Here is a 24,978-nt window from a genome sequence, read left to right as displayed (position 1 = left end):
CTCAAGACAGAACTTAGAGGGTTACGAACCCAAGGATTTGATATTACCACGTACGAAAGACGATTCACAGAATTGTGCCTATTGTGTCCGGGAGCATTCGAAGATGAGGAAGAGAAGATCGACGCATTTGTGAAAGGATTACCGGAAAGAATCCAAGAAGATATATGTTCACACGAGCCCGCCTCCATACAACAGGCATGTAGAATGGCTCACAAACTAGTGAACCAGATTGAAGAAAGAATTAAAGAACAGACTGCTGAAGAGGCCAATGTGAAGCAAGTCAAAAGAAAGTGGGAGGAAAACGGTGATAAGAATCACCAATACAACAACAACAGCAATTACAACAATAATCGCAACAATTATCCCAACAATCGCAACATCAATCGCAACTACAACAAACGGCCCAACAACAACAACAACAACAACAACAACAACAACAACAGCAACTATAACAATCATCCCAACAACAATAATAACTGCAACAACAACAATAATCAGAAGCAGCTATGCCAAAGGTGTGAAAAGTATCACTCGGGGTTCTGCACCAAATTTTGCAACAAGTGTAAAAGAAATGGTCATAGCACGGCGAAGTGTGAGGTCTACGGACCAGGGGTTAACAGAACAAAAGGAACAAATGGTGTCGGAAAGAGTAATGGCGGAGCAAGTAGTGTCGGAGCAAGTTATGCCAATGTAGTTTGTTATAAATGTGGAAAACCGGGCCACATTATTAGAAATTGCCCGAACCAGGAGAACACGAATGGACAAGGCCGCGGAAGAGTTTTTAATATTAATGCGGCAGAGGCACAGGAAGACCCGGAGCTTGTTACGGGTACGTTTCTTATTGACAATAAATCTGCTTACGTTTTATTTGATTCGGGTGCGGATAGAAGCTATATGAGTAGATATTTTTGTGCTAAATTAAGTTGTCCATTGACGCCTTTGGATAGTAAATTTTTACTCGAATTAGCAAACGGTAAATTAATTTCAGCAGATAATATATGTCGGAATCGAGAAATTAAACTGGTTAGCGAAACATTTAAGATTGATTTGATACAAGTAGAGTTAGGGAGTTTTGATGTGATAATCGGTATGGACTGGTTGAAAGAAGTGAAAGCAGAGATCGTTTGTTACAAAAATGCAATTCGCATTATACGAGAAAAAGGAAAACCCTTAATGTTGTACGGAGAAAAAGGCAACACGAAGCTACATCTTATTAGCAATTTGAAGGCACAAAAACTAATAAGAAAAGGTTGCTATGCTGTTCTAGCACACGTCGAAAAAGTACAAACTGAAGAAAAGAGCATCAATGATGTTCCCATTGCAAAAGAATTTCCCGATGTATTTCTGAAAGAATTACCGGGATTACCCCCTCATCGATCCGTTGAATTTCAAATAGATCTTGTACCAGGAGCTGCACCAATAGCTCGTGCTCCTTACAAACTTGCACCCAGCGAGATGAAAGAACTGCAAAGCCAATTACAAGAACTTTTAGAGCGTGGTTTCATTCGACCAAGCACATCACCGTGGGGAGCTCCTGTTTTGTTTGTCAAGAAGAAAGATGGTACATTCAGGTTGTGTATCGACTACCGAGAGTTGAACAAACTTACCATCAAGAACCGCTACCCACTACTAAGAATCGATGACTTATTTTATCAACTACAAGGCTCTTCTGTTTATTCAAAGATTGACTTTCGTTCCGGGTATCATCAAATGCGGGTGAAAGAAGATGATATTCCAAAGACTACTTTCAGAACACGTTACGGTCATTACGAGTTTATGGTCATGCCGTTTGGTTTAACTAATGCACCAGCTGTGTTCATGGACCTTATGAACCAAGTGTGTGGACTATACCTTGACAAGTTTGTCATTGTTTTCATTGATGACATACTTATTTACTCAAAGAATGACCAAGAACACGGTGAACATTTGAGAAAGGTGTTAGCAGTATTGAGGAAGGAAGAATTGTATGCTAAGTTTTCAAAGTGTGCATTTTGGTTGGAAGAAGTTCAATTCCTGGGTCACATAGTGAACAAAGAAGGTATTAAGGTGGATCCGGCAAAGATAGAAACTGTTGAAAAGTGGGAAACCCCGAAAACTCCGAACCACATACGCCAGTTTTTAGGACTAGCTGGTTACTACAGAAGGTTCATCCAAGACTTTTCCAGAATAGCAAAACCCTTGACTGCATTAACGCATAAAGGGAAGAAATTTGAATGGAATGATGAACAAGAGAAAGCGTTTCAGTTATTAAAGAAAAAGCTAACTACGGCACCTATATTGTCATTGCCTGAAGGGAATGATGATTTTATGATTTATTGTGACGCATCAAAGCAAGGTCTCGGTTGTGTATTAATGCAACGAATGAAGGTGATTGCTTATGCGTCTAGACAATTGAAGATTCACGAACAAAATTATACGACGCATGATTTGGAATTAGGCGCGGCTGTTTTTGCATTAAAGACTTGGAGGCACTACTTATATGGGGTCAAAAGTATTATATATACCGACCACAAAAGTCTTCAACACATATTTATTCAGAAACAACTGAATATGAGGCAGCGTAGGTGGATTGAATTATTGAATGATTACGACTTTGAGATTCGTTACCACCCGGGGAAGGCAAATGTGGTAGCCGATGCCTTGAGCAGGAAGGACAGAGAACTCATTCGAGTAAAATCTATGAATATAATGATTCATAATAACCTTACTACTCAAATAAAGGAGGCGCAACAAGGAGTTTTAAAAAAGGGAAATTTAAAGGATGAAATACCCAGAGGTTCGGAGAAGCATCTTAATATTCGAGAAGACAGAACCCGGTATAGGGCTGAAAGGATTTGGGTACCAAAATTTGGAGATATGAGAGAAATGGTACTTAGAGAAGCTCATAAAACCAGATACTCAATACATCCTGGAACGGGGAAGATGTACAAGGATCTCAAGAAATATTTTTGGTGGCCGGGTATGAAAGCCGATGTTGCTAAATACGTAGGAGAATGTTTGACGTGTTCTAAGGTCAAAGCTGAGCATCAGAAACCATCAGGTCTACTTCAACAACCCGAAATCCCGAAATGGAAATGGGAAAACATTACCATGGATTTCATCACTAAATTGCCAAGGACTGCAAGTGGTTTTGATACTATTTGGGTAATAGTTGATCGTCTCACCAAATCAGCACACTTCCTGCCAATAAGAGAAGATGACAAGATGGAGAAGTTAGCACGACTGTATTTGAAGGAAGTCGTCTCCAGACATGGAATACCAATCTCTATTATCTCTGATAGGGATGGCAGATTTATTTCAAGATTCTGGCAGACATTACAGCAAGCATTAGGAACTCGTCTAGACATGAGTACTGCCTATCATCCACAAACTGATGGGCAGAGCGAAAGGACGATACAAACGCTTGAAGACATGCTACGAGCATGTGTTATTGATTTCGGAAACAGTTGGGATCGACATCTACCGTTAGCAGAATTTTCCTACAACAACAGCTACCATTCAAGCATTGAGATGGCGCCGTTTGAAGCACTTTATGGTAGAAAGTGCAGGTCTCCGATTTGTTGGAGTGAAGTGGGGGATAGATAGATTACGGGTCCGGAGATTATACAAGAAACTACCGAGAAGATCATCCAAATTCAACAACGGTTGAAAACCGCCCAAAGTCGACAAAAGAGCTACGCTGACATTAAAAGAAAAGATATAGAATTTGAAATTGGAGAGATGGTCATGCTTAAAGTTGCACCTTGGAAAGGCGTTGTTCGATTTGGTAAACGAGGGAAATTAAATCCAAGGTATATTGGACCATTCAAGATTATTGATCGTGTCGGACCAGTAGCTTACCGACTTGAGTTACCTCAACAACTCGCGGCTGTACATAACACTTTCCACGTCTCGAATTTGAAGAAATGTTTTGCTAAAGAAGATCTCACTATTCCGTTAGATGAAATCCAAATCAATGAAAAATGGATCGTGAGGTTAAAAGACTTAAGCAAAACAAGATACCAATTGTTAAGGTTCGATGGAATGCTCATAGAGGACCCGAGTTCACCTGGGAGCGTGAAGATCAGATGAAGAAGAAATACCCGCATCTATTTAAAGAAGATTCGTCAACACCTTCAATAGCTTAAAATTTCGGGACGAAATTTATTTAACGGGTAGGTACTGTAGTGACCCGAACTTTTACATGTTTATATATATTAATTGAGATTGATATTTACATGATTAAATATTTCCAACATGTTAAGCAATCAAACTTGTTAAGACTTGATTAATTGAAATATGTTTCATATAGACAATTGACCACCCAAGTTGACCGGTGATTCACGAACAGTTAAAACTTGTAAAAACTATATGATGACATATATATGGATATATATATATATATATATATATATATATATATATATATATATATATATATATATATATATATATATATATATATATATATATATATATATATATATATATATATATATATATATATATATATATATATATATATAGTTAACATGATACTATGATAAGTAAACATATCATTAAGTATATTAACAATGAACTACATATGTAAAAACAAGACAACTAACTTAATGATTTTTAAACGAGACATATATGTAACGATTATCGTTGTAAAGACATTTAATGTATATATATTATATTAAGAGATATTCATACATGGTAATATCATGATAATATAATAATTTAAAATCTCATTTGATATTATAAACATTGGGTTAACAACATTTAACAGGATCGTTAACCTAAAGGTTTCAAAACAACACTTACACGTAACGACTAACGATGACTTAACGACTCAGTTAAAATGTATATACATGTAATGTTTTAATATGTATTTATACACTTTTGAAAGACTTCAATACACTTATCAAAATACTTCTACTTAACAAAAATGCTTACAATTACATCCTCGTTCAGTTTCATCAACAATTCTACTCGTATGCACCCGTATTCGTACTCGTACAATACACAGCTTTTAGATGTATGTACTATTGGTATATACACTCCAATGATCAGCTCTTAGCAGCCCATGTGAGTTACCTAACACATGTGGGAACCATCATTTGGCAACTAGCATGAAATATCTCATAAAATTACAAAAATATGAGTAATCATTCATGACTTATTTACATGAAAACAAAATTACATATCCTTTATATCTAATCCATACACCTACGACCAAAAACACCTACAAACACTTTCATTCTTCAATTTTATTCATCTAATTGATCTCTCTCAAGTTCTATCTTCAAGTTCTAAGTGTTCTACATATATTCTACAAGTTCTAGTTACATAAAATCAAGAATACTTTCAAGTTTGCTAGCTCACTTCCAATCTTGTAAGGTGATCATCCAACCTCAAGAAATCTTTGTTTCTTACAGTAGGATATCATTCTAATACAAGGTAATAATCATATTCAAACTTTGGTTCAATTTCTATAACTATAACAATCTTATTTCAAGTGATGATCTTACTTGAACTTGTTTTCGTGTCATGATTCTGCTTCAAGAACTTCGAGCCATCCAAGGATCCGTTGAAGCTAGATCTATTTTTCTCTTTTCCAGTAGGTTTATCCAAGGAACTTAAGGTAGTAATGATGTTCATAACATCATTCAATTCATACATATAAAGCTATCTTATTCGAAGGTTTAAACTTGTAATCACTAGAACATAGTTTAGTTAATTCTAAACTTGTTCGCAAACAAAAGTTAATCCTTCTAACTTGACTTTTAAAATCAACTAAACACATGTTATATATCTATATGATATGCTAACTTAATGATTTAAAACCTGGAAACACGAAAAACACCGTAAAACCGTATTTACGCCGTCGTAGTAACACCGCGGGCTGTTTTGGGTTAGTTAATTAAAAACTATGATAAACTTTGATTTAAAAGTTGTAATTCTGAGAAAATGATTTTTATTATGAACATGAAACTATATCCAAAAATTATGGTTAAACTCAAAGTGGAAGTATGTTTTCTAAAATGGTCATCTAGACGTCGTTCTTTCGACTGAAATGACTACCTTTACAAAAACGACTTGTAACTTATTTTTCTAACTATAAACCTATACTTTTTCTCTTTTGATTCATAAAATAGAGTTCAATATGAAACCATAGCAATTTGATTCACTCAAAACGGATTTAAAATGAAGAAGTTATGGGTAAAACAAGATTGGATAATTTTTCTCATTTTAGCTACGTGAAAATTGGTAACAAATCTATTCCAACCATAACTTAATCAACTTGTATTGTATATTATGTAATCTTGAGATACCATAGACACGTATACAATGTTTTGACCTATCATGTCGACACATCTATATATATTTCGGAACAACCATAGACACTCTATATGTGAATGTTGGAGTTAGCTATACAGGGTTGAGGTTGATTCTAAAATATATATAGTTTGAGTTGTGATCAATACTGAGATATGTATACACTGGGTCGTGGATTGATTCAAGATAATATTTATCGATTTATTTCTGTACATCTAACTGTGGACAACTAGTTGTAGGTTACTAACGAGGACAGCTGACTTAATAAACTTAAAACATCAAAATATATTAAAAGTGTTGTAAATATATTTTGAACATACTTTGATATATATGTATATATTGTTATAGGTTCGTGAATCAACCAGTGGCCAAGTCTTACTTCCCGACGAAGTAAAAATCTGTGAAAGTGAGTTATAGTCCCACTTTTAAAATCTAATATTTTTGGGATGAGAATACATGCAGGTTTTATAAATGATTTACAAAATAGACACAAGTGCGTGAAACTACATTCTATGGTTGAATTATCGAAATCGAATATGCCCCTTTTTATTAAGTCTGGTAATCTAAGAATTAGGGAACAGACACCCTAATTGACGCGAATCCTTATGATAGATCTATTGGGCCTAACAAACCCCATCCAAAGTACCGGATGCTTTAGTACTTCGAAATTTATATCATATCCGAAGGGTGTCCCGGAATGATGGGGATATTCTTATATATGCATCTTGTTAATGTCGGTTACCAGGTGTTCACCATATGAATGATTTTTATCTCTATGTATGGGATGTGTATTGAAATATGAAATCTTGTGGTCTATTATTATGATTTGATATATATAGGTTAAACCTATAACTCACCAACATTTTTGTCGACGTTTTAAGCATGTTTATTCTCAGGTGATTATTAAGAGCTTCCGCTGTCGCATACTTAAATAAGGACGAGATTTGGAGTCCATGCTTGTATGATATTGTGTAAAAACAGCATTCAAGAAACTTATTTTGTTGTAACATATTTGTATTGTAAACCATTATGTAATGGACGTGTGTAAACATGATATTTTAGATTATCATTATTTGATAATCTACGTAAAGCTTTTTAAAACCTTTATCTATGAAATAAAGGTTATGGTTTGTTTTAAAAATGAATGCAGTCTTTGAAAAACGTCTCATATAGAGGTCAAAACCTCGCAACGAAATCAATTAATATGGAACGTTTTTAATCAATAAGAACGGGACATTTCAGAAACTTTGCAGTTAGTTGAAGTAAAATAATTCTAACAAGGCTGCATTACCAGATTTTGAAGTTTAATACAAAAACGAGGTTTGACAATTTTGAATAAAGAACAGAGTCAGTCGACTTTTTATTCAAAAAAATTAATTTAATTCTTCTGCTTTAATTTGGATTGCAGTGAAAATTGAATGGGTCTGAGTGATTGAAGGAACTATAATACTTATAACGATCCTAATTTGTTTGTATTGTGACTAGATTAGGACGTGTAATAATGTTTGACAGGAAATAAAATAAAAAAATATATATAAAAAAACTGAATAAGATATATAACATATTCGATCCAAAGCTGTCTTGTAGTGTTAAAGGAGTCGACACAATCTCAATCAGGAGCAGAGAAAGAAGAGAATCAAAATAAAGCAGATAGGAAAGCTAACTGAATTCATTTTTCATTGTATCCTCCTATTTAGTATATTATTAATTGTTAATAATAATAAAAACACTAATAATAATAAAAATTATAATAGAATTAGTAATAATAATAATAATAATAATAATAATAATAATAATAATAATAATAATAATAATAATAATAATAATAATAATATCAAAATATTAATAATATTAAGAATAATGATAAGAGTACTAAAGATAATGAAAATGATAATTTTTAGTAGTAAAGTTAATACTAATAATGTTACTGATAATAATGGTAATTATTTAAATGATAAAATTTAATAAGTTGTATTATAATGATAATAATCATAATTATCATAATTTTATGATTTTTAGTAATACTGATTATACTAACAATATTAATAATAATATTAGTGATTAATAATGGTAATAATAACATTATAACAAATTAAATGTATCAATTTCATATATATATATATATATATATATATATATATATATATATATATATATATATATATATATATATATATATATATATATATATATATATATATATATATATATGGTACATTGGAAATAATAATTTAACTATTACTGGTTTTAATATTAACATTATTAATTTTGATGATAATAACAAATTTTATTTTTTGGCTTGTAATTACATTTGATATGTTAATATCACAATTTATTAATTATATCATAGTTACTAATTATATGATATGTAATTGAATATCTATACTCTATACACATATTGTAATATACATAAAAATCAAATATATATTCTTTTTAAATTATAACATAATTATTTTTTTTACTTATCTTACTTTTTTAATTCAAATATTTAAATCCTATTTTATTATTTTTAATTATCATATATACTTACATTTATATATATGTATATATATTTAATTACATATTTATTTACAAATAAGTTGTTCGTGAATCGTCGGGAATAGAAAAAGGGCAAATGCATTCATGAAAACTGTTTCAAAGTTTTCGAGACTCAACATTACAGACTTTGCTTATCATGTCAGAACATATAAAGATTAAGTTTAAATTTAGTCAGAAATTTCCGGGTCGTCACATTCAGTCTGCAAAACACATTAAACACAATTTTTGTGCATCCAAATATGCATTAGTGTTAGCAAAATCATAAATCAAAACAATCATAATGACATGTTTAAACAATATTAAACTTATACACATTTTCATAATATTAACAATTCTACACTTTTTCAAATAAGCATATATGAAAATGTATACAACGTTCCTAAACATTCATCTTCTAAAACATGTCAAAAAAAATCATTATAGCAATTAAACGAGTTCCAAATGGAATTCATATCAAATTAATCAAGTTCATGCATTTTTGACTTAAAAAGTCAACAATGTTGCTCAAAAATCATGTTTAAGATCAAAGTTTGGATCATTTAGCAATCTAAACATGTTACACTACTTAATTAAGCATGAACTAACAACAAAAATCATCCATAACCCGTTTATATCAAAAAGCCCCAAATTTGCTCAAGAACACTAACCCTAGATTGTAAAAAATTTGAAGTTTAAGGCTTCTAATCATGTTAAATAGCATCAATCTAGGGTATATAATCATAAAGTACAAACAATTTAAGCACAATTAAGCTAGAAAGCATCAAAATTAAATTAGGAAAAAAATTGCTCAAGAACACTATAAATCCGAATTAAAGAGTGCATTATGTAGAAATTTACCCTTCTCCTTGTAAAGCTCCTTGGTAGGATTCTCCCAAACATGATATAGTGAAGATTTGGTGAAAAATGGCTAAAAATAGCGAGTTTATGTGTGTTTTTCGTGGTGTTTTTTCGCAGAAAATATGGGAGTGGGAGTGTGGAAACTGGTCTGTCTCGACCAGGTAATCTGGTGTGGATTTTAGCCTCTCCGCGATTGCGTAGATATATGCTCTCTAAGCTCCGCGATCACGACATTTTTTTATAAAACCTTTATTAATAAAATAATTAATTGAGTAATTTTTTTAAAAAAAAAATTTCCTTAGTCTTTGGGTTGAGGTAGTTTCGGTACATTCACCTAGTTCGTTCCTCGACAAAATTTTAAAATTTGTCATTTTAAAGCTATTGTTTTAAAAGCAAAGATTTTTGGGTTTTTTAATTTTTTTGGCATACTTTAAATCAATAATATTAAAAATAATGATAACAAAATTTGTCGCCCTGCCCTTGGGTAAAGCAATTTCGGTTTAATGACCTATTGTTCAACTCACGACGAATTTTAGAGATCATTTTTTTAACTTAATGAAATAAAGTAAATTTTGTTTTTAAATTCACACCAAACTTAAATTTAGAATGCATATTAATTTCATATAAATATTATTAATATTTATGTACATTAATTTTACAAACTTATATAATAATATAATTATATATTAATTTTTTAAAAACAAGGTAATAAATAAATAAAATAAAAATATTTTTGGCCTTTTATCCCACTTTAATCAATCAAATAGTAACAAAAATATACGTCCCTCTTTTGGGTAATGTAATTTTGGCTATATTACCTAGTTTTACTCATGAAGAATTTTTGAATTGATTGATTAAAGATATTTATACCTTATGAATAAACGGTAAATTTCGAGTTGATGCATTAAATGTTTGTATGAAATCAATAATTTCGGTTTATTATACCTGTTTTTCATTGAATATCAATTTAATGCTTTATAGCGAAAGTTCAGCGTTTAAAAACAAAAGGTTAAAAGCAATAAAAAAAATTAAAAACTGTACAAACTTACCTGCTAGATGGAATTCTTAGTGACCTGCTCTGGTCGACTCATTGGAGAGTCGTTTGATTTGGTTTTTCATTGCTACATAAGCGTAACCTCGAGTATTCAACAACTTTTCTTCTAAGCATATGAACGGTCCTTCTCTGGATAGAGTAATGAACTCAGTATTGGAATATGTCTGATTCGTCGAGCATTTCCCTTCGTGTGACAATTTTCCGCATTTATGACATCTTTCAAGATGTCTTGCTCTTCTTTTTGCTGTGGATAATGACTTTCCTTTACCAAAATGTATCTTATTATGATTGTTCCTGAGTTCTTTTCTCACTTCGTCACATTTGCTTCTTATTACTGACACCAGTTCACTCGGGAGGTTGTTATTATTACGTTTAGTAATCATAGCGTGTAGTAATTGACTATGGTTCAAATCAAAGGAATTCTTCATCTTGTAAAACCTAAAAAACAAAAAATTCAGAATGGGGGGAGAAGACTAGTTCTTTAGGGTCTGCTAGGGAAAGACCAATCAGATTCCATTCTCGGAAACTATACGAAAACAGAACATCTAACTCTAGACAACATTATATTATCTTTTAAAAACATTTGAATCTCCCTACACTTAGTTAGCTGTGGTGTTGAAATTGTGATTAACTTCATCATTAACTTCCATCGGATCATTTATGTAATGTTTAACTCTGTGACCATTAACTTTAAATTCAATTCCGTTTGAATTTATCAACTCTATTGTTCCGTATGGGAAAACTCTTTTGACTATGAATGGTCCAGACCATCTTGATTTCAATTTCCCAGGAAACAGCTTGAATCTTGAATTGAAAAGAAGAACTTTGTCTCCTTCCTTAAATTCCTTTGAACTTCTGATTCTTTCATCATGCCATTTCTTCATTATTTCCTTATAGATTAACGAATTTGCATATGCGTCATGTCTTAATTCTTCTAATTCGTTTAGTTAACTTAATCGTAGACGTCCTGCTTCATGAAAATCAAGATTACATGTCTTCAAAGCCCAAAATGCTTTGTGCTCAATTTCTACTAGAAGGTGACATGCTTTTCCGTAAACGAGTTTAAAAGGTGTGGTGCCAATTGGAGTTTTGTAGGCTGTTCGAAAAGCCCAAAGTGCATCCACCAATTTCATGGACCATTCCTTCGGATTTGATCCTATAATTTTCTCTAGAATACGTTTTAATGCTACGTTGGTATTTTTAACTTGTCCACTTGTTTGTGGATGATAAGCGGTTGAGATTTTATGAGTTACTCCATATCTTTTGAGAACTTTCTCAATTTGATTATTACCAAATGAGTACCCCGATCACTTATTAAAGATTTCGGTGTTCCGAACCTAGCAAAAAGATGTTTTAAGAAGTTGACTACAACTCGTGCATCGTTAGTTGGGAGAGCTTGTGCTTCCACCCATTTAGATACATAATCAATGGCAACGAGAATGTAGAGATTATTATGAGATTTTGGAAATGGACCCATAAAGTCAATACGCCAAACGTCGAATACTTCACATACTTGAATGACATTTTGTGGCATTTCATCACGTTGACTTATTTTTTCGGCCCTTTGACATGCATTACAGGATTTACAAAGAAGGTGTACGTCTTTGAAAATTGAAGGCAATAGAATCCATCATCGTAGACTTTCTTTGTTGTGATTTGAGGCCTATAATGCCCTCCTGTTGGTCCTGTGTGACAATGGTTTAAGATTTGACTAGCTTCATCCCCGAATACGCATTGGCGTATTATTCCATCGGGACAACTTTTAAACAAATGTGAATCTTCCCAAAAATAGTGTTTTATATCACTAAAGAATTTCTTTCGTTTTTGGTACAACAACCCTTTTTCAAGGAATCCACATACTAGGTAGTTTGCAAAGTCTGCAAACCATGGAATTTCACTTTAATCGATTTGCAAGAGATATTCATCAAGAAAGTTATCTTGTATGGTTGATTCATTTAGAACTTCTAATTCAGGATTTTCAAGACGAGAAAGATGATCAGCGGTGAGATTTTCTGCTCCCTTTTTATCTCGGATTTCAATATCGAATTCTTGTAAGAGTAAGATCCAACGGATTAATCGTGGTTTGGCATCTTGTTTTGAAAACGGGTATCTAAGAGCAGAATGATCAGTATAGACCACCGTTTTAGCTAGAACGAGATATGAACGAAATTTGTCAAAAGCAAAGACAATAGCAAGTAGTTCTTTTTCAGTAGTTGTGTAATTCGTGTGTGCTCCTTGTAACGTTTTACTAGCGTAATAAATAGGTTGAAATCATTTTTCAATCCTTTGTCCTAAAACGGCTCTCATTGCAAAATCACTTGCATCGCACATGAGTTTAAATGGTAGATTCTAATTTGGATTTATCATGATCGGCGCATTAGTGAGTTTTTATTTAAGAATATTAAAAGATTTGATGCATTCATCCAAAAATATGAATGGAGCATCTTTTTCAAGGAGTTTATTCATAGAAGTGGCAATTTTAGAAAAATCTTTTATGAAACGTCGGTAAAAACCGGCATGCCCTAGAAAACTCCTAATACCTCTAACATTGGTGGGATGTGGAAGTTTAGCAATTACATCTACTTTAGCTCTATCCACTTCAATTCCTTCACGTGAAATTTTATGACCAAGAACGATGCCTTCTTTAACTATGAAATGACATTTCTCCTAATTAAGTACTAGTTTTGACTTCTCGCATCTAATAAGCATTCGTTCAAGATTAACTAGACATGTTTCAAAAGTATCACCGAAGACTGAAAAGTCATCCATGAAAACTTCCATGCATTCTTCTATCATGTCGTGAAAAATCGCCATCATGTACCTTTGAAAGGTTGCAGGGGCGTTGCAAAGTCCAAATGGCATGCGTTTGTAAGTAAAAGTACCATAAGGGCAGGTGAAGGTGGTTTTCTCTTGGTCCTCGGGTGCGATTGGAATTTGAAAGTATCCGGAGCAACCGTCAAGAAAACAATAGTAACTGTTCCCGGCTAACCTATCCAACATTTGATCAATGAAAGGTAAGTGAAAGTGATCTTTTCTGGTGGCGTCATTTAATTTTCTATAATCAATACAAACACGCCATCCTGTTACAGTCCTAGTAGGAATAAGCTCATCTTTATCATTTGTGATGATAGTGATGCCACCCTTCTTAGGTACACATTGGACGGGGCTTACCCATGAACTATCAGAGATTGGATAAATTAAACCTGCATCGAGTAGTTTAATAATTTCTTTTTTAACAACATCTTGCATATTGGGATTTAGTCTTCGTTGACGTTGCACATATGTTTTATGATTTTCTTCCATAAGGATTTTATGTGTGCAATACGAAGGACTTATACCTTTAATGTCCTGAATCTTCCATGCAATAGCTGGTTTATGAGCTTTTAGCACAGAAATGAGTTGAGATTTTTCATTTTTCGTAAGAAAAGACGAGATTATTACAGGTAATTCAGATTCACCATGTAAATAAGCATATTCCAAATGGTTTGGAAGCGGCTTTAACCCTAATATTGGTGGTTCTTCTATTGATGATTTGTATCGATATCTGTCTTCCTATTTTAGTACTTGAAGTTCTTCTATTGTTGGTTCGTATTCATTAGCCATAAGTGTAGCTAACATTTCAGCTTCATCAATTGGTTTATCTCCTTCTCCTAAAGAACATTCTCCTGTTCCTTGTAATTCTGGAAATTCTTGTAACAATTCTGCTTGTGAATCTATAGTTTGAACATAATAACATGTATCATCTGCAGATTGCGGTTGTTACATGGCTCTATCAACAGAAAAGGTAACACTCTCATCCTCTATACTTAGGGTCAGTTTCTTACCAAACACGTCTATTATTGCTTTAGCCGTGTTTAAGAATGGTCTTCCTAATATAAGAGGAACTCGAGAATCTTCTTCCATGTCTAGAATAACAAAGTCTACTGGAAATAATAAAGTACCAACTTTAACTTGCATGTTCTCCATTATCCCTCTAGGATATTTTATTGATCGATCGGCTAGTTGTATGCTTATTCGTGTTGGTTTCAATTCTCCAAGGTCTAATTTAGCGTATAATGAATACGACATTAAATTTATACTAGCACCTAAGTCTGCCAATGCTTCTATTGAACCAAGACTACCCAGAAAACATGGAATTGTGAAACTTCCTGGATCTGATAATTTTTCTAGTATCTTATTCAACAACATTGCAGAACAATTAGCATTCATTGTAACAGCCAAGAGTTCTTCCATTTTCTTTCTATTTGTGATTAGATCTTTCAGGAATTTAGCATATCTTGGCATTCCTGAAATTACATCAATGAAAGGAAGATTTACATTTATTTGTTTAAACATATCCAAGAATTTGGATTGCTCGGCTTCAAGTCTTTCTTTTCTCATTTTACTCGGGTATGGAAGTGGTGGTTGGTATGGTTTAACATAAGGCTTTGCCTTAACTGTGTTGTCTTCATTAACCTTTTCAACTACCGGTTATTTTTTCTCTCTCTTGTTCAGGTTGTGGTGCCTGTGTATTAGGAACATAGTCATCAAAAATTACAGGCATTTCAGATGGTTTAAGTGTAATACCACTTCTTGTGGTAATGGCTTTAGCTGTTTCATTTCGGGGGTTAGCATTTGTATCGCTAGGTAGACTCCCCGGTTTTCTTTCACCAATTAACCTTGCTAGGTTACTTACTTCTTGTTCCAAATTTTGGATTGAAGCTTGTTGATTTCTAAATGCTTGAGTATTTTCTTCATTAGTTTGTTTCTGAGATTCAACTAGCTTTAATACCATGTCTTCTAAGTTTGTCTTTTTCTCATCGGTTTGTGTTGATTTATCAAAATAACCAGGTCTTTGCTGATTGTAAGTATTGTTGGATACTTGTTGATTGCTAGTACCTTGTTGGTTGTTGTGTTAGGCATTTTGATTGTAAGGAATGTTTCGATTGTAGTTTGGCCTTGGCAGTTGATAATTATTTTGATAATTATTTCCCGTCCTTTGGTTCATGTATGAAACATTCTCTCTTTGTTCCATTGTTTGTTCAACACTGAGACAATCTTTTGTCAAATGTGGTCCTCCACACTGCTCACAACTAATTCGTATTGCATGAATATCTTTAGTCATATTTTCCATTCGTCTCTCGAAAAAATCTAGCTTTGCGGAAATGGAATCAAAGTCATGGCTAGAATCGGCTCTAGCCGCTTTAGATGAACGAAAAATATCTTTTTCCTGGTGCCACTTATGTGAGTGGGAGGCTGTGTTATCAATAATCTTGTGAGCTTCAGTTGCGGTTTTCTTCATAATGGAACCACCAGCTGATGTGACGATGTCTTTTCTTGTAGCGACATCGATGCCTTTGTAAAAGATTTGAACTATTTGAAAAGTGTCTAAGCCATGTTGAGGACATCCACTCAACATTTTTCCGAATCTTGTCCATGCCTCATATAGCGTTTCATTTGGCTTTTGCATGAACGTGGCAATTTCTCCTTGAAGTCTCACGACTTTAGATGCCGGAAAGAATCTTTGAAGAAATTTCTCAACTAAAACATCCCATGTGTCAATCGCTCCTTCAGGTAACGATTCTAACTAATCTTTGGCTTCCCCCTTTAAAGTCCAGAGGAACAACATAAGATAAATAGTTTTATCTTCAACTTCTCGGATTTTAAATAGATTACAAATCCTATTAAAAGTTCAAAGATGTTCGTTTGGATCTTCTTTTGCTGCACCACTAAATTGGCATTGATTAGTGATCATGTGTAGGATTTGTCCTTTGATTTCAAAATTTGGCGCTCTAACATCTGGCTGATTAATGGCGTGACATTGGCCCGTGCGTGTGGCTCTCATTCGGTCTTCCATACTTTGAGGTTCCGTTTATTCCATAATTGAATTTGTTGAATCTGAATCAATAGAAGATTCTGATTTAACGGTTTCTTCCTCGATAACCTCGGGTTGAATAATTTGTGGTTCAGGAGGAATGATTAGTGGATCAGGATCTTAGAATTGTCCTTGAATATCCTCTGGATTCTCAATTGTGAAGTCGGGTTCAAAAATTGGATTATCGGAAATTTGAGTTGGAGTACTTGTTTGACTAGATGATGATTCTAAAGAAAAATCAACGACGACAATATTGGCTAGTTGTCTTGATCGAGTTACAGGTGGTGAACGTATGAAAGGTGGTGAACGTTTTACTCGGTGCATTCACTGAATATCCTATTAGCTAAAAATTATATAAGTTATCAAATTAATAGACTTTTCTGATTTTGCCCACGTTTTGAATAGTCAATAGATGCAGCAGGTAGCCAGGACCCTTTAAATCGGAAGTCCACAACTCGCCACTAACAAATTCAACTATTACTACGAACCAGAAAATTTGGCGTCTATTGATTTAATTGCTTACAGAAAATTTTCGTCGAAATTTAAAGAAGATAAAAATCTATGTCCTACAAACTAGAGCGTAGAAATTGCGTCGAAAAACAAGAAGTCGAAAAATAAACGTCAAAAAACAACCTAAACTTAGAAATTAAAGTTTTACGTCTAAAAAAAACTTAAAATTAAAAGTTGCGACTAAAGTCTAAAAATCTAAAGGTACTAAAAACTTAGAATGCAATTCTAAAGAAATCGACAATTACTTATAAGGCACTAAAATCTATTAAAAGGAAAAGTGATGTCGTAAAATTCTAAGGCTTTTAAAATCTAGTTCTAAGAAAAAGATCTTAAGGGAAAATTACGGCAAAACTTAAAAACTAAACTTAAACTAAGGCGAAATGAAACTAAAACTATAATTACAAACTAAACGACTAAAAAGATACAAATTCTAAAAAGATATATTATAAAAATGATAAAAATAAAATTTTATATAAAAATATAATTTTTATATTATTAGAAAATTATTATATAAAAATATTAATTATATATGAAAAATACAAATTTATTTAAAAGTTAAAAACTAATTAAAATAAATAGATAACCTAAATAATTAATAAATTAAAATAATTAACCCTAATTGTGCATTAAATGCTAGGGTTATGACCTGACAGACACGGCTACGCGATCGCGTAGAGTTCTGCCTGATTTACTCAGCGATCGCTGAGAACACAGTGCTGGACTCGGATTTGGGCTTAAAACAGGCTCGGCCCAACTTAAATTTATTTTTTATTTTGTGCATCTGTTGGGTTCCGAATTTAATCTGGCGCAAATTCAGGCTTTTAATATATATTTGATTTTTTTAAGAGTTTTATAAAATAAAATATAGATAAAAATAAAAATAAATTTATATTTTAAAAAACTTAATAAAAATACTTTTTATAGACAAAATATTAAATATATATATATATATATATATATATATATATATATATATATATATATATATATATATATATATATATATTTTTTTTTTTTTTTTAAATTTTAAATTTTTTTTTCAGATTTTAAATTATAGAAAATATTTATAGAATATTTATATAAAATATAATAAACTTATATTTTAAAATCTTAAAAATAAAAGTGCTTTTTAATTTTATAAGTAAAGTTCTTAAAAATATACTTTTTATATATATTTTTTTATAATTATATTTTTACAAAATTAAAAATATAGCGTTTTACCGCTCCCCGGCAGCGGCGCCAAAAACTTGATGTGTGCAGCGTGGGTACACGAAATATTATTATAGTTATTACAAAATACGGTTCTAATTACACAAGTTTAATTATTTATTATCGGATGGAATATACCTAAACTCTGCTACAACACTTATAGGCAGTGTACCTAATCGTAGAGTAGTATAGTTTTTAGTAAGTCCGGTTCGTTCCACTGGAAGCTAGCTGCTTTTACACTATATTTTTAAACAAATATATTTGTATAAATATATATAAGTAGTATTATTATTATTATTATAAAAGGGGGGTTTTTTACCGTTTAATGACTGGTTTGTCGATTTTAAGTCTTATATCACAGTTAAAACCTAATGTAAAGTATTAAATATAAATATAACTTAATTTAAAGCGTAAAATAAATGACGATAATTAAAAGTGCGATAATTAAAATGGCAGTAAATAAAAGTACGATGAGATACAAAATAAGGGAATTATGTGTGACGACCCGGGAATTTCTGACCAAATTTAAACTTAATTTTTATATGATTTCGACACGATAAGCAAAGTCTGTAATGATGAGTTTCAAAAAGTTTGAACTGTTTCATATATTCAATTGACCTTCGACTGCTCTCAGCGATTCACGAACAATTAAGTGTAAATAGATATGTGTGTATATATATATAAATAATAATTCGAAATATAAATTGAAGTATTATATGTTGTTGTTATTAAAAATTAATAAAATAAAAATAGGATATTATAATAATTATTATTTAAAATATATCTATATATATAAATAAAATATATTAAAAATAAATATTAAATGATTATAATACTCGTTTGATGTTTCGATTGATATTAAGCAAGTTAAATTCAAACATATGTAATTTTAAAATAAAAGGTGATATGAAGTTGAGTTCTATAAATATTAGGCTTATTAAAAATATATTTAGGATCTAATTATTAAATTTTAACACTTTTCATATTTTACCCAGGATCGGGCGTGAACAGTGAGTTAATTTTTGTTTAATAATTTTAAATAGTTAGAGGTGAAGTTGGTGGTCTTAGTTGAAGTTGGCGGTTTATTATTATCACTATTGGAAGGATAATAATAATAGAATATCTATATCTAACGGAAGGGTTCATTTGTATTTGAATCTGTAACTAATAACATTATTAGTACCATTAGTAATATTAATATATTTATTATTAAAACCAGTGTTAGATATATTATTATTATTAATAGATAATAGGTATATATATATATATATATATATATATATATATATATATATATATATATATATATATATATATATATATATATATATATTTTATTAAGAATCCATATATGAGTCCTATTAAATATATAAAATATATAAATATAAAAATAGAATACATGTAATTTGATATATCTTTATTATCACTTGTAAATTTTTAGATATTACTCTCATTATTATTAAGAATTATTATTATTATTATTATTATTATTATTATTATTATTATTATTATTATTATTATTATTATTATTATTATTATTATTATTATTATTATTATCTTTATCAATAATATTATTATTATTAATATCATTATTAACATTATTATTAATAATTACCACTATCCTTATTATAAATGTATCATTATTACTTTTATTATTACTAATAGTATTAATAATAATATTATTATTAACATATTTATAATTATTACTTATTTGTATTAATTAAATATAAATGAAAAAGTCAGATATGTATTATAAATCTGGTTCATTATAGCTGTCTTCTTTATCCTTGTTCTATTCTGCTCGTGACCACTTCTACACCACTAGTATCATATCAATTTTGTGTGTATTATAAATCTGGTTCATTAAGCGAATCCATTAGTTCACACAACTCCAAAAATCTGTTGTAAATCGATATCACCTTTATTTATTTTATATAATTTTTTTTTTTTGGTTTCTTCATTTGTTTGATTCTTAATGTCGATACTCACTCAATGTACATCAACTGATCAATTCCTTTTACATTTAGAAAACCAGTCCACTTTTCACTTTCATTACCAATTACTTTACCTATTAGTTACCAATTGAGAAACAGAAAATTTTATATACAGCGGGTATTCCTCTGTTCTTCATATTTTTTTTTCAAATCACGATTGTTATTTAAATTAAAAAAATCCTTAAATTTCAGTTATGATAGGAATCCTTCAACCAAATTATCTGCAAAGTTTCATGATCCAATTTCTTATATTACTCGCAAATTTTGGAGTCAAAGTTTGGATTCAAAAAGTCAAACGAACGAACAATGATTAAATTCGAGTTCATCTTTATGTTTCTGATTCAATTGAAGTTTGATAAAGTTTCTAGGATAGATTTGAAATATAATTCGTGTTATATTCGTTGTCTAAAACTTTCACAAAATTGGAAATCATATTTTTTTTTACAATAGCAGCGACGGTAACTATCTGTTCTTCTTCATTATATATATATATATATATATATATATATATATATATATATATATATATATATATATATATATATATATATATATATATATATTTTGTTATTTTTTTTTTTGTTATTTGATTTAACTAATTTTATCAGGATTATTTATAAACCTATTTAAAGTTCTAAATCCAGTTAGTATGTTGTGTTAAGTTGATTCTGGGTTCTGGTCTACTAATCGATGTAAAGAAGAAGGAGAACACAGTTTATACAGATTAAATGATTTTAGTTTATAATACAAAACAGAAAACGGGCAATAGCCCAGCTGGTTTAAGGAGGTGATGGTTATTCGGGAGGTCCTAGGTTCGAGCCTTGCAGTGGCCTTTTTTTTTTGAATTTGATTTGGAGGTAGTTTACTATCTTTTTCCATTTTATTATTACTATTATTATTATTATTATTATTATTATTAATACTAATTAATATTATTATTATTGTTATTATTAATTAACGTTATTATTACTAGTATTATAGTTATTATTATTATTATGATTATTATTATTATGATTATTACTAATAAATATAATAGTTATCATATATTATTATTAATAACTAAAAATTACAATTATGATTATTATTGATATTAATTAACAAAACTAATAAAGTAGTAAATATCATTATTATGATTTTAGTTACAATTATAGTTATTATTATTATTGCTAAGTTTATTTATTATCACTATTATGATGCAAAGTAAATTTATTATCATTAATATTAGTATTAGAAACATTTAGGAATTATGATTATTGTTAACAAAAGTATTTTATTAAGATTACCCTTAATAATAAGATGGTTATGATTATTAGTATCAGTATTATTACTATTATAATTATTATTACCAAAAGTATCATTTTAATGAAAAACTATCAAAGTTATCATGTTGTTTTTAAACTATTTTTTTATTAAAATTACATTTTGACTGGAGTTATTATTAAAAATTATGATTATCTTTATTATTACTATCATTTTCATAAATTTCATAAACAATAAAATTAATATTTTACAGCTATTATTATAAATATCATTATTATTATCTTTTATATAATTATTACCTTTATTAGTAAAATTAAATATTATAACTATTATCATTTTTAACAAAATAAATATTTTTAATGAAAATATGAAATATATATATTATTAATATAAAAAATATATAACTAATGAATTTACATATATATATATATATATATATATATATATATATATATATATATATATATATATATATATATATAAAGTTGTTCGAATTCAATTATGCGTTTTAACATAATTACAACTAATATAGGTTCGTGAATCCGAGGCCAACCCTGCATTGTTCTGTTGTTCAATATAGTCATATGTATTTTTACTACAAAATACATTAGGTGAGTTTCATTACTCCCCTTTTAAATGCTTTTGCAATATATATTTTTGGGACTGAGAATAGATGCGCTTTTATAAATGTTTTACGAAATAGACACAAGTAATCGAAACTACATTATATAGTTGAATGATCGAAGCCGAATATGCCCCTTTTTCTTGGTAGCCTAAGAATTAGTAAACCGATCTACTAATTGACGCGAATCCTAAAGATAGATCTATTGGGCCTAACGAACCTCATCCAAAGTACCGGATGCTTTAGTACTTCGATGTTGTTTTTATCATGTCCGAAGGATTTCCAGGAATGATAGGGGATATTCTTATATGCATTTTGTTAATGTCGGTTACCAGGTGTTCAATCCATATGAATGATATTTTTGTCTCTATGCATGGGACGTATATTTATGAGAACTAAAAATGAAAATCTTGTGGTCTATTAAATTGATGGAAATGATTATTTATGTTAAACTAATGAACTCACCAACCTTGTAGTTAACACTTGAAAGCATGTTTATTCTCAGGTACGAAAGAAATCTTCCGCTGTGCATTTGCTTATTTTAGAGATATTACTTGGAGTCAATCATGACATATTTCAAAAGACATTGCATTCGAGTTGTTGAGTTCATCAAGATTATTATTAAGTCAATTATAGTTGGATATATTATGAAATGATATGCATGCCGTCAACTTTCGATGTAAAGCAAGTTTGTCTTTTAAAAACGAATGCAATGTTTCTAAAATGTATCATATAGAGGTCAAGTACCTCGCAATGTAATCAACTATTATGAATCGTTTATAATCGATATTGACTTCGTCCGGATGGATTAGGATGGGTCGTTTTAGTTGGTATCAGAGCGGTGGTCTTAGCGAAGCAGGTTTGCATTAGTGTGTCTAAGTGATAAGTCATTAGGATGCATTAGTGAGTCTGGACTTTGACCGTGTCTACATTTCAAAAGTTTTGCTTATCATGTCTAGCCGTAAATCATCTGCTTATCACCCTTAGAAAATTTCCTGCTTAGTCTAGACACGTCTTGCTGCATTGATTACATGAATAGTGTATAGACAAAAATTCATATCTTCGCGTATCTGCTAAATCATATCTTATCGTATCTATTACTGTAAACGTTGCTTGAAATATTCCGTAAATTCCTTCGTAATTTATGAAATCTTTTGTTCTATATATATATATATATATATATATATATATATATATATATATATATATATATATATATATATATATATATATATATATATATATATATATATTCTATGTAATTAGAATACCATCAGTTAGCCAAAATCATTTCATATCGAAAAATCCTTTATCCAATCGTACGAAATGGAATTCGTCATCAGTTCAAATCACTCGGATTCCGAAATGGAATCCCATTCAAGCTCCGAAGGCAGTGTGACCGGAATGGATCAACCAATCAGCCATCATCTATTTTGGATGAATTAGGAATGGGTTCGTAGCCTTCTCAATCATTGGAGACAAGAAGAAGGTGATCCCTTCCATCCACCACATTTCCCTCTTGGCGAAGAACCTGAAGCACTTACTGGCGAACCAATCTGAAACACCATTTTCTCTCTCATTTCCAGAGTATCTCATCACGATTATATACTACATCAAATTCTAGATTTTATTTATCCGCTCGTCCGAACCAACAATCACCCCGGTGTAATAGAAGAAGTCAACGAGCTTCACGCTCGGGTAGTGGCTTTGGAGAATATAGTGCAGAGATTACAAACACCAGCAGCAGCACCAGCAGCATAACTAGTACCATCATCATCAACGCCAACAGTACTATTACCACCTTCAACCACAACCGCGTCGTAAACCTCAAACTTCACAATCTGTCCTATGAGCATCAACGTCATACGCACCATAGATACCAAGGAATACCAACAACAATAACTGACGATGTATTAATTCATAACTTCATTGGAGAAACATTCCGTGGAGATTATGTAAACTCTAAAGTCTTAGAGATTATCTAATCTAGCCCTAACCATAAAGCAGTTAAGCAAACCAAAATGATAGAAGGAAGAGTAGAAACCCTGACAAAAATGGTGTGTGATTAACCAGCTAAACTTGTTTTACCAACGGCATCATCAGTATCGTCAGTGTCACCAGCATCGTCAGTGCATCAGCATCAGAATCAATAACATCTATAACATCACAAACTCCGTCAGTTCAAGAATCACTGTGGACATCATTATGAATCAATAACGCGTATATTGTATCAACGAGTTATGAAGAATTAACTCATTCCCTCTGAAGAAATTATATGTATATTATATATATATATATATATATATATATATATATATATATATATATATATATATATATATATATATATATATATATATATATATATATATATATATATATATATATATATTGAAATAAAAATAAATCTTTCCGTGCTAAGCTATTGTGTGTGAATCTTAACTACTTGGTTAATTCATATTACAAATATGCAATAATGTACGTCCTTCGCCCGCAACTTAACTATCGTTAACTACAATCTCTATCTCAATTCAACAAATTCCAATTCATAATAAATCAAGTACATATTTGATTTTACATTTTCATCATCGATGTAACCGAAACTTTTTAGATAACATCATTCATACTTTGCGAAGTTCACAAGAATTTAACGAAAACCAACATCACGCCTCAACAAATAACGAAGTATTGATTCATAATTCCAATATTATTAAAGAAATACTTATGTAATCTCTAAAGCCTTCAAGGGATTATTCAATTCTGGTTTCAACCATAAATCGAATGAGTTTAATTTAGTATT

At 30.6% G+C, this 24,978-nt stretch overlaps 1 non-coding gene across 1 annotated transcript; it reads left to right on the top strand.

The window, feature by feature from the left end:
* Nucleotides 1-16,098: 16,098 nt before the first annotated feature.
* On the top strand, nt 16,099-16,205 carry LOC139845751 (small nucleolar RNA R71). Its single transcript, XR_011758510.1, has one exon. It is a non-coding gene; the product is annotated as a small nucleolar RNA R71 (small nucleolar RNA).
* Nucleotides 16,206-24,978: the final 8,773 nt, after the last annotated feature.

Source organism: Rutidosis leptorrhynchoides, chromosome 4 (assembly GCF_046630445.1).
Source record: "Rutidosis leptorrhynchoides isolate AG116_Rl617_1_P2 chromosome 4, CSIRO_AGI_Rlap_v1, whole genome shotgun sequence".
In the NCBI taxonomy this organism is placed as follows: domain Eukaryota; kingdom Viridiplantae; phylum Streptophyta; class Magnoliopsida; order Asterales; family Asteraceae; genus Rutidosis; species Rutidosis leptorrhynchoides.
This window is presented reverse-complemented; position numbering and strand designations above follow the sequence as displayed.